Consider the following 12,567-nt stretch of genomic DNA (forward strand, 5'->3'; position numbering starts at 1 on the left):
TCACTTCACTGTACATCCCAGCATCCTCCCCACTGACACACTGAGAATTACACCTTGAGAATTAAAAGAGGGAGGATTTTAATCTATTTTGATTGCATTTTAGGTATTAAAGACTGTTTCATTATATTTCACATGGGAAGTTAATGTTTTTGTGTCTTGTGAGTGATTTAGGTGCCTAGTAATAAGAAACGAATCCAAATTTTGCTTTGCAAAGATAATAATAATAGTCTAATAATAATGATAGAAAAACATAATGCTATGCCAAAATGTGTTAGCTCCATGCAAGTTGGCTGCAGAGCTTGTGGAAAATAGGATTGTCCATTTAACACATTAATTTGATTAGTTATGGAAAAATAAGGCTATCAGGTCATCTTACATGTCATATGGTTTGGTGATTAACAGTATGATATAATAACAATACAATCTAACTAACGTTATCTAAACACAACGAAGCAAGGTCGGTCAAAGATGTTGCAGTAAATTCCTGGATAAGGCTCCATTTCATAGCTGCTAAGCAAGATCTTGAAACTGTAGTCTGATAGGCTAGCATTAACAAATTTGAACAAAACAACTACTTAGAATTTGCTAAATGCACGAATAAATATCGCTGCCTGAGTAAACATTACAAGTGAAAATTTCGTCCTACCTTTCTCCTGGTGACGTTACTGAAGAAATCAAGCAATCTGTAACATAGTTGTTGAAAGCAACATTCCGTTTTACCGCTCTCTGGGTGCTTTTCGAAATGAGCCAGCGATCAGGCTTTTCATTGGATCCCGCGAAGGCAGTTCAAGCATCAACCAATCAGCGTATTTTACAGTCTTTTTTCATGGACGCACATTATTTACTTGTGTTCATGTATCAGGTATCTGTGTGCAGAAAATAGTCTATTTTTAATTTATGCAGAAAACATGCCAAAAAGATAAGTGTATTGTTTTCACAATTGCAAAGGAGAAGAAAGAAATTAATTCCTGATCGTACTTGGACCGGGTGGAAAAAAGGTAAGCTGATTTTTTATTCTCACTCTGGGTTTTGGGTGAAATTTATGGAAAATTTATGGAAAATGTAGAAAGTTCATGCTACAGTGATATTATATCATGAAAGTAGGGCATTTAAGTAGAAGCTGCAATGGTGATTTCCTCATCTCAAACAATTTACTGAAACAAAAGCCAACAACAGTGGTGGGTATACCACAACAAAAAATCTCAATGTCTCAATAATCTGTCATGTGCCATTGACCATCAATTACAGCTTGACCACGACGTCTCATACTGTTCACGAGTCGACTTATTGTCTGCTGAGGCATGGCATTCCACTCTTCTTGAAGGGCGGCCCTCAGGTCATTGAGGTTCTGGGGTGCAGGGTTATGAGCCTCTACACGGTGACTCGGCTGATCCCACAGGTTTTCTATGGGATTCAGGTCTGGAGAAAGTGCATGCCACTTCATTTGAGGTACCCCAGCCTCCAGCAGCCATTCCCTAATGATGCGACCTCGATGAGCTGGAGCATTGTCGTCCATGAAGATGAAATTAGGCCTGTGTTGTTCATGCAGGGGCATGATGACTGGATTAATGATGTTATTCAGGTAGTATTGGCTTGTCACTGTACCATTCACAAGATGTAGGGCAGTTCTGTATTGAGTGGACAAACCTGCCCAGACTGTAACACCACCACAACAGTGGCTGATGCATAGCGCTCTCCTTGACGTCTCCAACATCGTTGGTGGCCATCATTTCTGCTCAACATGAATCGACTTTCATCAGAGAACAGCACTGAGGCCCACTGGTCCCTCACCCAGTGTAAATGCTCCCTGGCCCGACGCCTGTGCCTGGGGGTGTGGTCAGGTACCCTTGCAGGTCGTCTAGCATGCAGACCACGCTGATGTAAATGGTTTCGAATGGTCTGACGTGACACTTGGGTTCCTCTCACCTCCCTTAAATGTGCCTGGAGTTGAGTGGCATTCATCATCCGGTTCCGCAGGGCACTGTTCACAATGAAGTGGTCATCAACGTGGGATGTGGCCAAAGGACGTCCACTTCTATGCCTTTCTGTGACTCTTCCAGTCTCTCTGTATCTCTGTCCCAACCTGCTGATGACACTCTGTGACACTCTAAGCTCAGTGGCCACTTCCCTCTGAGAACATCCTGTTTGAAGCCTCACAATGGCGAGGTGCTGTTGATCAATTGTTAGGTGTGGTCTTGGTCTCATGATGTCAAAATGTGAACAGCATGATGAAGAGGACTGTTTAAATACCAATTCTAATTGAACCAGAAAGTTTATTGGTCGATTCATGGATCAAACACCAGTTGTGAATTTTGCCGTTAAGCACCTTGTTAGAGAACAGCAAGTTCTGCAGAAAGTACTGAAACACTGAACAGTTGGACATGTGCATTCAAAAGTGTAGAGAAGGTCAAATTAAGTTCAGCTGGAAAGGTTGTAGTGCATTTTAGGTGCATCCTGAAATTTCACCCGAATATCCTTAACTTTTTGTGAGTAGTGTATATATGTCAGAGGTTGCGAGGGAAGAGTCATGAGATTCAGGTTTCTGTGCCCAAACAGACCTTGCTTTATTACACACCAGGCAAGAGAATAGACAAACTGAGAAGCTTTCAAAACTTAGGTAACTGTAACTGCAAGAGAAACTAAGGAGAGCTAGTCACAGAGCATAATCACGAAAACGCAAACTCAAAAACAGTCTCTAATACTCGCCACCGTCTCTGACGAGTATGGCCTTTAAATAGTCTATGGGCTAATTGTCAGCAGGTGCACCGGCGGCATGATGACGTCACAGAGTCCTGCAGATCCGTGACAATATATATATATCATAGAATTCAATCTAATAAATATGTTTGTAATTGAAATGTGTGCTTGTGTGTGTACTTTAAATGTTGTGTTTTATCTAAGGATGCAAGTCTATGATTATACAGTACATGACTCTGACATGTGCAGGGCTCCATTTAGACAATATAAGAGCAAGTACAGCTTGCTGATTGGTTAACTGCACTATGTTTTATACATAGCTTAAGACATACAGTGGACATTCATATTAAATTAGCATTATTTCCCTATGTTTTTACATCCTGAAAATCGGTGAGGCTTTATATGGTTTGTAGGACATATATGACATACACTATATTGCTAAAAGTATTAGCTCACCTGCCTTGACTCACATATGAACTTAAGTGACATCCCATTCCTAATCCATAGGGTTCAATATGACGTCGGTCCACCCTTTGCAGCTATAACAGCTTCAACTCTTCTGGGAAGGCTGTCCACAAGGTTTAGGAGTGTGTTTATGGGAATTTTTGACCATTCTTCCAGAAGCACATTTGTGAGGTCACACACTGATGTTGGACGAGAAGGCCTGGCTCTCAGTCTCCGCTCTAATTCATCCCAAAGGTGTTCTATCGGGTTGAGGTCAGGACTCTGTGCAGGCCAGTCAAGTTCATCCACACCAGACTCTGTCATCCATGTCTTTATGGACCTTGCTTTGTGCACTGGTGCACAGTCATGTTGGAAGAGGAAGGGGCCAGCTCCAAACTGTTCCCACAAAGTTGGGAGCATGGAATTGTCCGAAATGTCTTTGTATGCTGAAGCATTCAGAGTTCCTTTCACTGGAACTAAGGGGCCAAGCCCAGCTCCTGAAAAACAACCCCACACCATAATCCCCCCTCCACCAAACTTTACACTTGGCACAATGCAGTCAGACAAGTACCGTTCTCCTGGCAACCGCCAAACCCAGACTCGTCCATCAGATTGCCAGATGGAGAAGCGCGATTCGTCACTCCAGAGAACGCGTCTCCACTGCTCTAGAGTCCAGTGGCGGCGTGCTTTACACCTCTGCATCCGACGCTTTGCATTGCACTTGGTGATGTATGGCTTGGATGCAGCTGCTCGGCCATGGAAACCCATTCCATGAAGCTCTCTGCGCACTGTTCTTGAGCTAATCTGAAGGCCACATGAAGTTTGGAGGTCTGTAGTGATTGACTCTGCAGAAAGTTGGCGACCTCTTCGCACTATGCGCCTCAGCATCCGCTGACCCCTCTCCGTCAGTTTACGTGGCCTACCACTTCGTGGCAGAGTTGCTGTCGTTCCCAAACACTTCCACGTTCTTATAATACAGCGGACAGTTGACTGTGGAATATTTAGGAGCGAGGAAATTTCACGACTGGATTTGTTGCACAGGTGGCATCCTATCACAGTTCCACGCTGGAATTCACTGAGCTCCTGAGAGCGACCCATTCTTTCACAAATGTTTGTAAAAACAGTGTGCATGCCTAGGTGCTTGATTTTATACACCTGTGGCCATGGAAGTGATTGGAACACCTGATTCTGATTATTTGGATGGGTGAGCGAATACTTTTGGCAATATAGTGTATATGATTGAGAATACAGTAATATTATTCAATTTGTATATGTGGTTTTTGCAGCATATATGTCCCTTAAAATATTCTGTTGGAACAGATAAGAATCACATGTGTTTTTAACAAAACTTTTCCATAGGGATTTTTTTTTCTATTGTGCTTTAGGAAAATCATATTCTGTAGTTTTTGTCTAGAGGTGTATGAGAGGTTTAACTGAAACTATTGTTCTCTTTTGATCACGGCTAATGTGTGATTTAATATGAAATTATTTAAACTGAGCTTTTGTTTTTTTTTTACATATGAAGTAATCAGGAAAAAGTCATTTTAATCTGCTTTTATTTTCAGAAGGATATATAAGTAATAATGGTTCTTGGTTAGCATCTGTTACAGGTACAGTCAAAATGATACTTGAAATAAAACTGTCTATAATTCATTCTAGATTAGTAATAAATGTATTAAACATTGTAAACCAATTAGTATCTACAATTTGTGCAACAGTAATCCCAGTTGCCATCAGTATTCTTGCACCACAGGTATTTATAGCCATGGTAACCACATGGGTGATCAGATTTGCAGGTTTTGCCATTCACAGCAGAAAAACAGTCATCAGAAATACAGCAAGGTTTTTAGTTGTTGTCATCAGTGTAGCGATACGGCTTGCTTTCACCGTATTTGGCACAGGTGTAGTTGTTCTGACAGTGCGTCCCATCTTTAGCCTTACTTCGCCACAGAGGAGGGCTACAGTAGTCCCAAGACCCAGAGGCTTCTGACACCAGTAGTAGTCATAACCATATGTGGCACAGGGATAATTATCATTGCACCTTTCACCCTTAAATGTGATGAGTGAGTACTGGGGTAAGCACTGTATCAGTCTCTGCTTGGTTTCCCTTTCTGTGATACAATTACAACTAAGACTAGAGTCTAAGATGCTTTGGCCGGGTAAGCCATCAGCTGCAGTCTGCCATCCAGTAAGAGATTTCTCTGGGACAATCTGGCATTCAACAGATTCAGACTGCTCAAATACATTCTTTTTCTGAGATAAAAAAAAAAAAATATATATATATATATATATTTTTTTATATATATATACTCTTTTTAGCAGGAAAACTACTCATTTTAGCAGTACTTATAAGATAAGCATGTTCCATTTTCTTTAGTTTGTCTACCATAGTGGAATAAGTGTTTAAACTGTCAGTGCTAAGTGTTGAACTCATTCCAGTCACCTTCACAAGTTTTGAGGGTGGGCCGTCACTGTCAAGGACTCTTTTGACTGTAAGTAAAGTGTTCAGAACATCTGGGGTCATCTTGAACCTTTTGTTTTCTGGCAGTTTATTTAGAAACATCTTCAAAGTCAATTACAGCTTGATGTCTCTAGATTTAAAATTGCCAGGGAAACAATTGTCAACAAAAACTTTAATTGGTACAACACCTGATGAATAGAGTTTACTCAGCTCAGTATTTAAGTCTGGAACAGTCAAAGAAAAAAGACTTCTTATCATGAGAGTGATTATAACAGACAGCTGTCCAGATGTGAGAGGGCACCATGACCCTTTGAGACTCCTGAGGGATTCCCCTTTATGGTATTCTTGAATTTTGATCAGGAACAATTCCTGTGACAAGGTAGACAGTTGCCTCATTCTTATCCTCTTCAAGCTGGTTTATTAAAATGTTCCACAAATTACTCTTACAATTCTTCCAATAGATATGGTTAAAGCATGTGTCCTTAGGTGCCACATTGGTCAGTGTAAATGATGCCTCAGGACCTTCACTGCATTGAAAACTATTAGGGTTCAGGTGTCCACGATCATATCCTGTTTCAACATAGTCACTGCTGATGGCTTGCTTTCTCTTTATGATATTTGTGTCTGACTCACTCTCTCGGACCATCATGGTTCATTGATGTTAGAAATCTACAGGAGAAATATTACATTAGAACATATTTAATTTTTATACAATATTCTTTCTTTAGTTTAATAAATGCTTCATTATGTGCTTAAGCAATAAGCTGTAAAGCGATTGAATAAAAGCAGTGTAATACTTAATTTAGCACAATTGCATAATTTTATGTGGAGATTAAAAAGCTAATTTATATTTTATAATAAAATAATAGTGTAAAACATGGAGACACGTGCCAAGTCAACAATCTTCTCCTGAACATCAGCAAGACTAAGGAGCTGATAGTGGACTTCAGCACAAAGCAGGAGAGGAATTACCAGCCCCTCACTATCAACGGGACCCCAGTGGAGAGAGTGGACAGTTTCCAGTACCTAGGTGTTTACATCACGCAGGACCTGACATGGTCCTGTCATGTTTACACCCTGGTGAAGAAGGCCCGGCAGCGTCTTTATCATCTAAAGGCCTGGTCACCCTACAAGACTTTAACCGTTGGCAGATCGCTTTGCTGTTCAGACTACATGATTTCACTGTATGTCTTTTTGTCCTTGTGGTGTTCACACTACGCGACGCTTCGTAAATGATCCACAAGAGGGCGTCGCACACCACACCATCTGACAACTCATCACTCAACGCCGTCCCCAAACCACGTTTTGTCACGAAAACACATGCGACAGGTGGATCCGGAAATGCCGCGAGACTTTCAGTAGAGGTTTATTTATATATATACACATACATATATATATACATACATATATATATACATACATACATATATACATACATATATACATACATACATACATATATACATATACATATACATATATATATATATACACACACACACACACACACACACACTGTATATATTTGCATATGCATATCCGATAACTATTCACAATCACAACTTTTCACAATTATTTATTTTGTCTTTAATTTCTACATTTAATTTTCCCTATTTTTCTCTATATATTTTTAACTATATCCCTTTATTTTTCCACATCCACACACTTTAATTTTTACTCTTTTCTTTCTTCAAATGTAGGACAGTCGTAAAAAGCATTTCACTACATGTCGTACTGTGTATGATTTTATATGTGATGAATAAAATTTGAATTTGAAGATTTTGTTGAGCAGCAAAACACATTACCTGTGGCTCTATGTGCCATTCTTGGGTTGTTGCTCCTTGGTTACTTGTGCATTCGTGGTCAAGTGTATATATATGCTGTACAAAGGAATTCTGTGATGAACCGAGTAAAGTGTAGCATAATAAAAACCTTCCGAAATCCCAGTTCCATACATCTGGCAGATTTTATTGGCAGGCTGATTCATTACACTTGGTTCTGTACCTTTGTAAAAATGCTGACTACACTCACTAAAGTTATCAACCACTTTTTCCTGACTGGTAAGTGCTCTTAATACAATAGACGTGAACAAACAAAGAAGCCCCATGGTCTGCAGTTGGGTCTCGTATTCCAGAGCAGGGATCACAGCAGCATGTCTGCTTTAAATACATACAATGTCAAGATGTATTTTGTGGTTGTGACTACAAACGGAGAAATGAGGAACATAATTTGGACAAATCAATGATCAATTCTAACGAAGTGCTGAAAAACCTGTGATGAGGTGCATGTAATGAGGGTGTGCATGTACAGAAGATGCAAAAGACAAAAGTCCATTTAGCTGAAATTTCATTGCAACAACTCAAAATGGTACTCAGAAGTGTGTATGGCCCCCACGTGCTTGTATACCTAACAACGTAAGGGCATGCTTGTAATAAGACGATGGATAGTGTTCTGGGGTATTTCCTTCCAGATCTGGACCAGGGCATCACTGAGCTTCTGGACAGACTGAGGTGCAACCTGGCAGCGTCGGATGGACCAAACAATGTCCCATAGGTGTTCTATTGGATTTAGGTCAGGTGAGTGTGGGGGCCATTCAATGTATCAATTCCTTCATCCTCCAGGAACTGCCTGCATACTCTTGCTACATGAGGCTGGGCATTGTCACCAATGCACCAGGAGGAAGTAGGGTCATGCACCAGTAGGGTCTAACAGTGGGTCCAAGGATTTCATCCCGATACCTAATGGCAGTCAGGGTGCCATTGTCTAGCCTTTAGAGGTCTGTGCATCCCTCCATGGATATGCCTCCCCAGACTGTCACTAACCCACCACCAAACCGGTCATGCTGAACAATGTTACAGGCAGCATAATGTTTTCCACAGCTTCTCCAGGCCCTTTCACATCTGTCACGTGTGCTCAGGGTGAACCTGCTCTCATCTGTGAAAAGCACAGGGCACCAGTGGTGGACCTTCCAATTCTGGTGTTCAATGACAAATGCCAATCAAACTGCATGGTGCTGGGCAGTGAGCACAGGGTCCACTAGAGGACATTGGGCCCTCAGGCCACCCTCATGAAGTCCCTTTCTGATCGTTTGGTCAGAGACCTGCTGGAGGTCATTTTGTAGGGCTCTGGCAGTGCTCATCCTGTTCCTCCTTGCACAAAAGAGCAGATAGGAGTGCATCATTAAAATGCATCCACAACTGAAAAAATGATTTAGCACTTTGATTTAACAGCTCAATTAATTGATCAATTAATTAAAACATTCGAGGCACTAGCCAATCAAATCAATTTTTGCTTAGTACCTCTTAATCTTGCTGGTATAAAATACTGTAACAATACATGGACTGTAGTCCATGCGTCCTCTCTGTGACATGGTAAAACAGCAAAGTCCGACGTGTTCTAGTCTGTGCAGCAACCTCGGGAGTTCGGCAGCCGCTGAACAATCACACGGGTCGTGGCACCTGTGTAACTGTATGCTTCTGTGGTCTGTGTTGTGTTAAAAAAAATTTGTGAAGAATGACAGGAGGATGGCGGATTGGATCTGCATAGAGAATGTATTTTTGTATACAAAGATTGTCATGACAGCTCCAGCCCACACATCAGTAACACTCTTCCATTCGGAAGAGAGGGGAGGAAAAAAAGAAAAGTAACTCTGTACACAAACTTATACAGAGCAGTGTGTGAAATGCAACTATATTTATGTTAGAACAGCTTAGAAACACAAAAATATGGTTGTCAATGCATACCTGCAAAGAGAATGTATTTTTATATACAAAGATTGTCACGACAGTTTCAGCTCACACATCAGTAACATTGTCAACAAAAATAACATTCCAAAGTACACCAATCCACATCAATGAAACAGGTATGTTAAGAATATTTGACCTTGCATCTGTAAATAACAAAAAATAAATAAATAAAAACAACTTAAAACATTGTGTATTTGTGTGTGTGAATTATTTTAAACTAATGCTAGCTATTAATCTGTAGGATGGGACACAGTGTAACGCCTCCGTAACGCGGAGGGTCAAAAACCAGAAAGCACACACTCGAAAAACCAAAGCCAAAAAACAAAGTCCAAAACTCGTAGTCAGAAAGGGAAAACGGGAAAGGTCATACACGAAGGAACTAGAACTCACAGAAAGAAAGGCTTGGCACGGACCGCTATGGGAAACAATGCTTCGCAATGAGGCTGAGGTGGCGCGCTGCTTAAATATGCCTCAGTACCGGAAGTGGCCAGAGATAGTGAATATTCGGGCGAGGGCTCCCTCTGGTGTTCCGGCCCAGACTGTTGTGTGACAGAACCCCCCCGTCTAGGGACACCGTTCGTCGTCGTGGGCGCCCCCTCGGGCGAGGGGCCGGTCTGTGGGGAAAGGTCAGGTGAAATTCTTCAATGAGTGCAGGATCCAGGATGTCCTGCCTATTGACCCAGCAGCGCTCCTCTGGACCGTACCCCTCCCAGTCCACCAAGTATTGGAGGCGGCCACCTTGTCGACACGAGTTGAGAATGGCGCAAACACGATAGGCGAGGGAGCCATCGATGTCCAGGGGAGGAGGTGGTTCATGGGTATCGGAGCTCGCGGTTTGAGGTTCATGATAGGGCTTGAGCAGAGATACGTGAAACGTGGGTGAGATACGATAAGAGGCAGGCAGTTCCAGGCGATATGAGACAGGATTAATCTGACGAACAATCGAAGGGACCGATGAATTTAGGGCTGAGTTTGCGACAGGGTAGTTTGAGTTTCAAATTACGTGTGGATAGCCAAACTCTCTGACCCACCTGGTAGGCTGGGTGAGGCCGACGTCGGCGATTGGCCTGAATTACCTTTCTTCGTACTGCCCTTTGAAGTCGGACATGGGCTCGCTCCCAGATCTCTTGGCTACGTCTAGCCCAGTCGTCCACTGCGGGGACATCGGAGGGTTCTTCGGTCCATGGGAATAAAGGGGGTTGATAGCCTAGTACACATTGGAACGGCGTCAGCCCCGTAGAGGAATGGGTTAAGGAGTTCTGGGCATATTTGGCCCACGGGAGGAACTCACTCCATCTATGTTGCTCCTTGCTGCAGTATACTCACAGGAACCTCCCCAGCTCTTGATTCAGGCGTTCGGCTTGACCATTGGACTGGGGATGATACCCCGAGCTCAGACTGATGTTGATCCTCAATTGCTTACAGAACTCCTGCCATACTCTAGAGGTAAACTGTGGGCCTCGGTCCGATACTATGTCCTCAGGGATGCCAAAATTTTGGAACACGTTATGAAAAATAGCTACGGCGGTTTCCATAGACGTGGGTAAGCCTTTCATAGGGACGAGTTTACACCCCTTGGAGAACCGGTCTATGACGACCATGATCGTGGTGAAGCTCTGCGACTCGGGGAGATCTGTAAGAAAGTCTATAGAGAGGTGCGACCAGGGGCGTCGTGGGACGGGTAGCAGTTCCAACAGGCCCTCAGGCAAATGGCAGTCGGTTCGAGACTGGGCACACACGGGACAGGAACGTACAAACCCCTCAACATCCTGATTTATAGAGGGCCACCAAAAGGTCCGGCGCAGTAGCTGAGTAGTGCGGGGCATACCTGGGTGGCCGGTGCTGGGGCTTTCATGGGTCCACTTAAATCAGTCAGTGACGGAGAGCCGTGGGCACAAACTGCTTGGAGGGTGGACAGTTTGGGGGGGGTGACTCGGAGGTGCAGGCCCGTTCGATCTCACTCATGAAATCCCAATGTATGGGAGCAACCAGTTCAGAGGGCGGAAGGATGGTGTCCGGGTGAACGGAGGGTTCGCAGACTTCATGAATTCTAGAGAGTGCATCTGCTTTTCCATTTTTGGACCCAGGACGATAGGTGACCATGAATTTGAATCGCGAGAAAAACAATGCCCACCTGGCTTGGCGTGAGTTCAGACGCTTGGCTTCCCGTAGATAGGCTAGGTTACGGTGATCTGTGAGGATGAGGAACGGGTGAACTGCCCCCTCCAGCCAATGTCTCCACTCCTCCAGGGCAGCCTTCATGGCTAGCAGTTCCTTGTTACCCACATCATAGTTCATCTCCGGCGGTGTCAGCTTACGAGAGAAGGCGGCGCATGGGTGTAATTTGCCTGACTCCGGCTGGCGTTGAGAGAGCACCGCCCCGATGCCGCTGTTAGAGGCATCCACCTCTACCATAAACGGTAAGTCTGGTCAGGGGTGCCGGAGTATGGGGGCAGACGAGAAGCTTTGCTTGAGCTTACTGAAGGCATTGCTGGCTTGGTCAGTCCATCTGAGTTTACGTGGCTTCCCCTTTAGTAACGAGGTCAAGCGATAAAAGTTAGAAACCCCAGAAATCGCTGTAAGCCTTTAATGTTGGTGGGCTCCGGCCAGGATGTGATCGCTGATACTTTGGACTGATCCATTTCTATTCCCTTGTGAGATATCACATAACCCAGGAACGGTGGAACTCACACTTTTCCAATTTTACAAAGAGGTTGTGGGCTGCTAGACGATGAAGTACGTCACGAACGTGGGAAACGTGTTGCTCATAGTTGGATGAATAAATCAGTATGTCATCTATGTAAGCTATAACATGACTGTGGAGCATGTCTCTGAACACTTCATTTATCATGGATTGAAAAACTGCTGGGGGGTTGGTGAGTCCATATGGCATGACTAAGTACTCGTAGTGTCCATTCGTGGTGTGAAAGGCTGTCTTCCATTCATCTCCTTCTCGTATCCGAATCAGATTGTAGGCACTGCGCAGATTGAGCTTAGTAAATATTTTCGCTCCTTGTAGCTGTTCGAGGGCGGCCGGGACTAAAGGGAGTGGATAGGGGTAAGGCACAGTGATGGCATTCAGACCGCGATAATCAATGCATGGCCGGAGCCCTCCGTCCTTTTTTTCCACAAAGAAGAAACCCACAGCTGCCGGCGATGTAGAGGGTCGGATATATCCGGCCGCGAAGGCCTCTTCGATGTAGTCCTCCATGGCCTTTT

General features: G+C 43.5%; 1 pseudogene; it reads right to left on the reverse strand.

Annotated features, from left to right (window-relative positions):
• Nucleotides 1-4,834: 4,834 nt before the first annotated feature.
• LOC131344992 (uncharacterized) lies at nt 4,835-11,174 on the reverse strand (annotated as a pseudogene).
• Nucleotides 11,175-12,567: the final 1,393 nt, after the last annotated feature.

This window comes from Hemibagrus wyckioides, linkage group LG24, assembly GCF_019097595.1.
Source record: "Hemibagrus wyckioides isolate EC202008001 linkage group LG24, SWU_Hwy_1.0, whole genome shotgun sequence".
NCBI lineage: Eukaryota > Metazoa > Chordata > Actinopteri > Siluriformes > Bagridae > Hemibagrus > Hemibagrus wyckioides.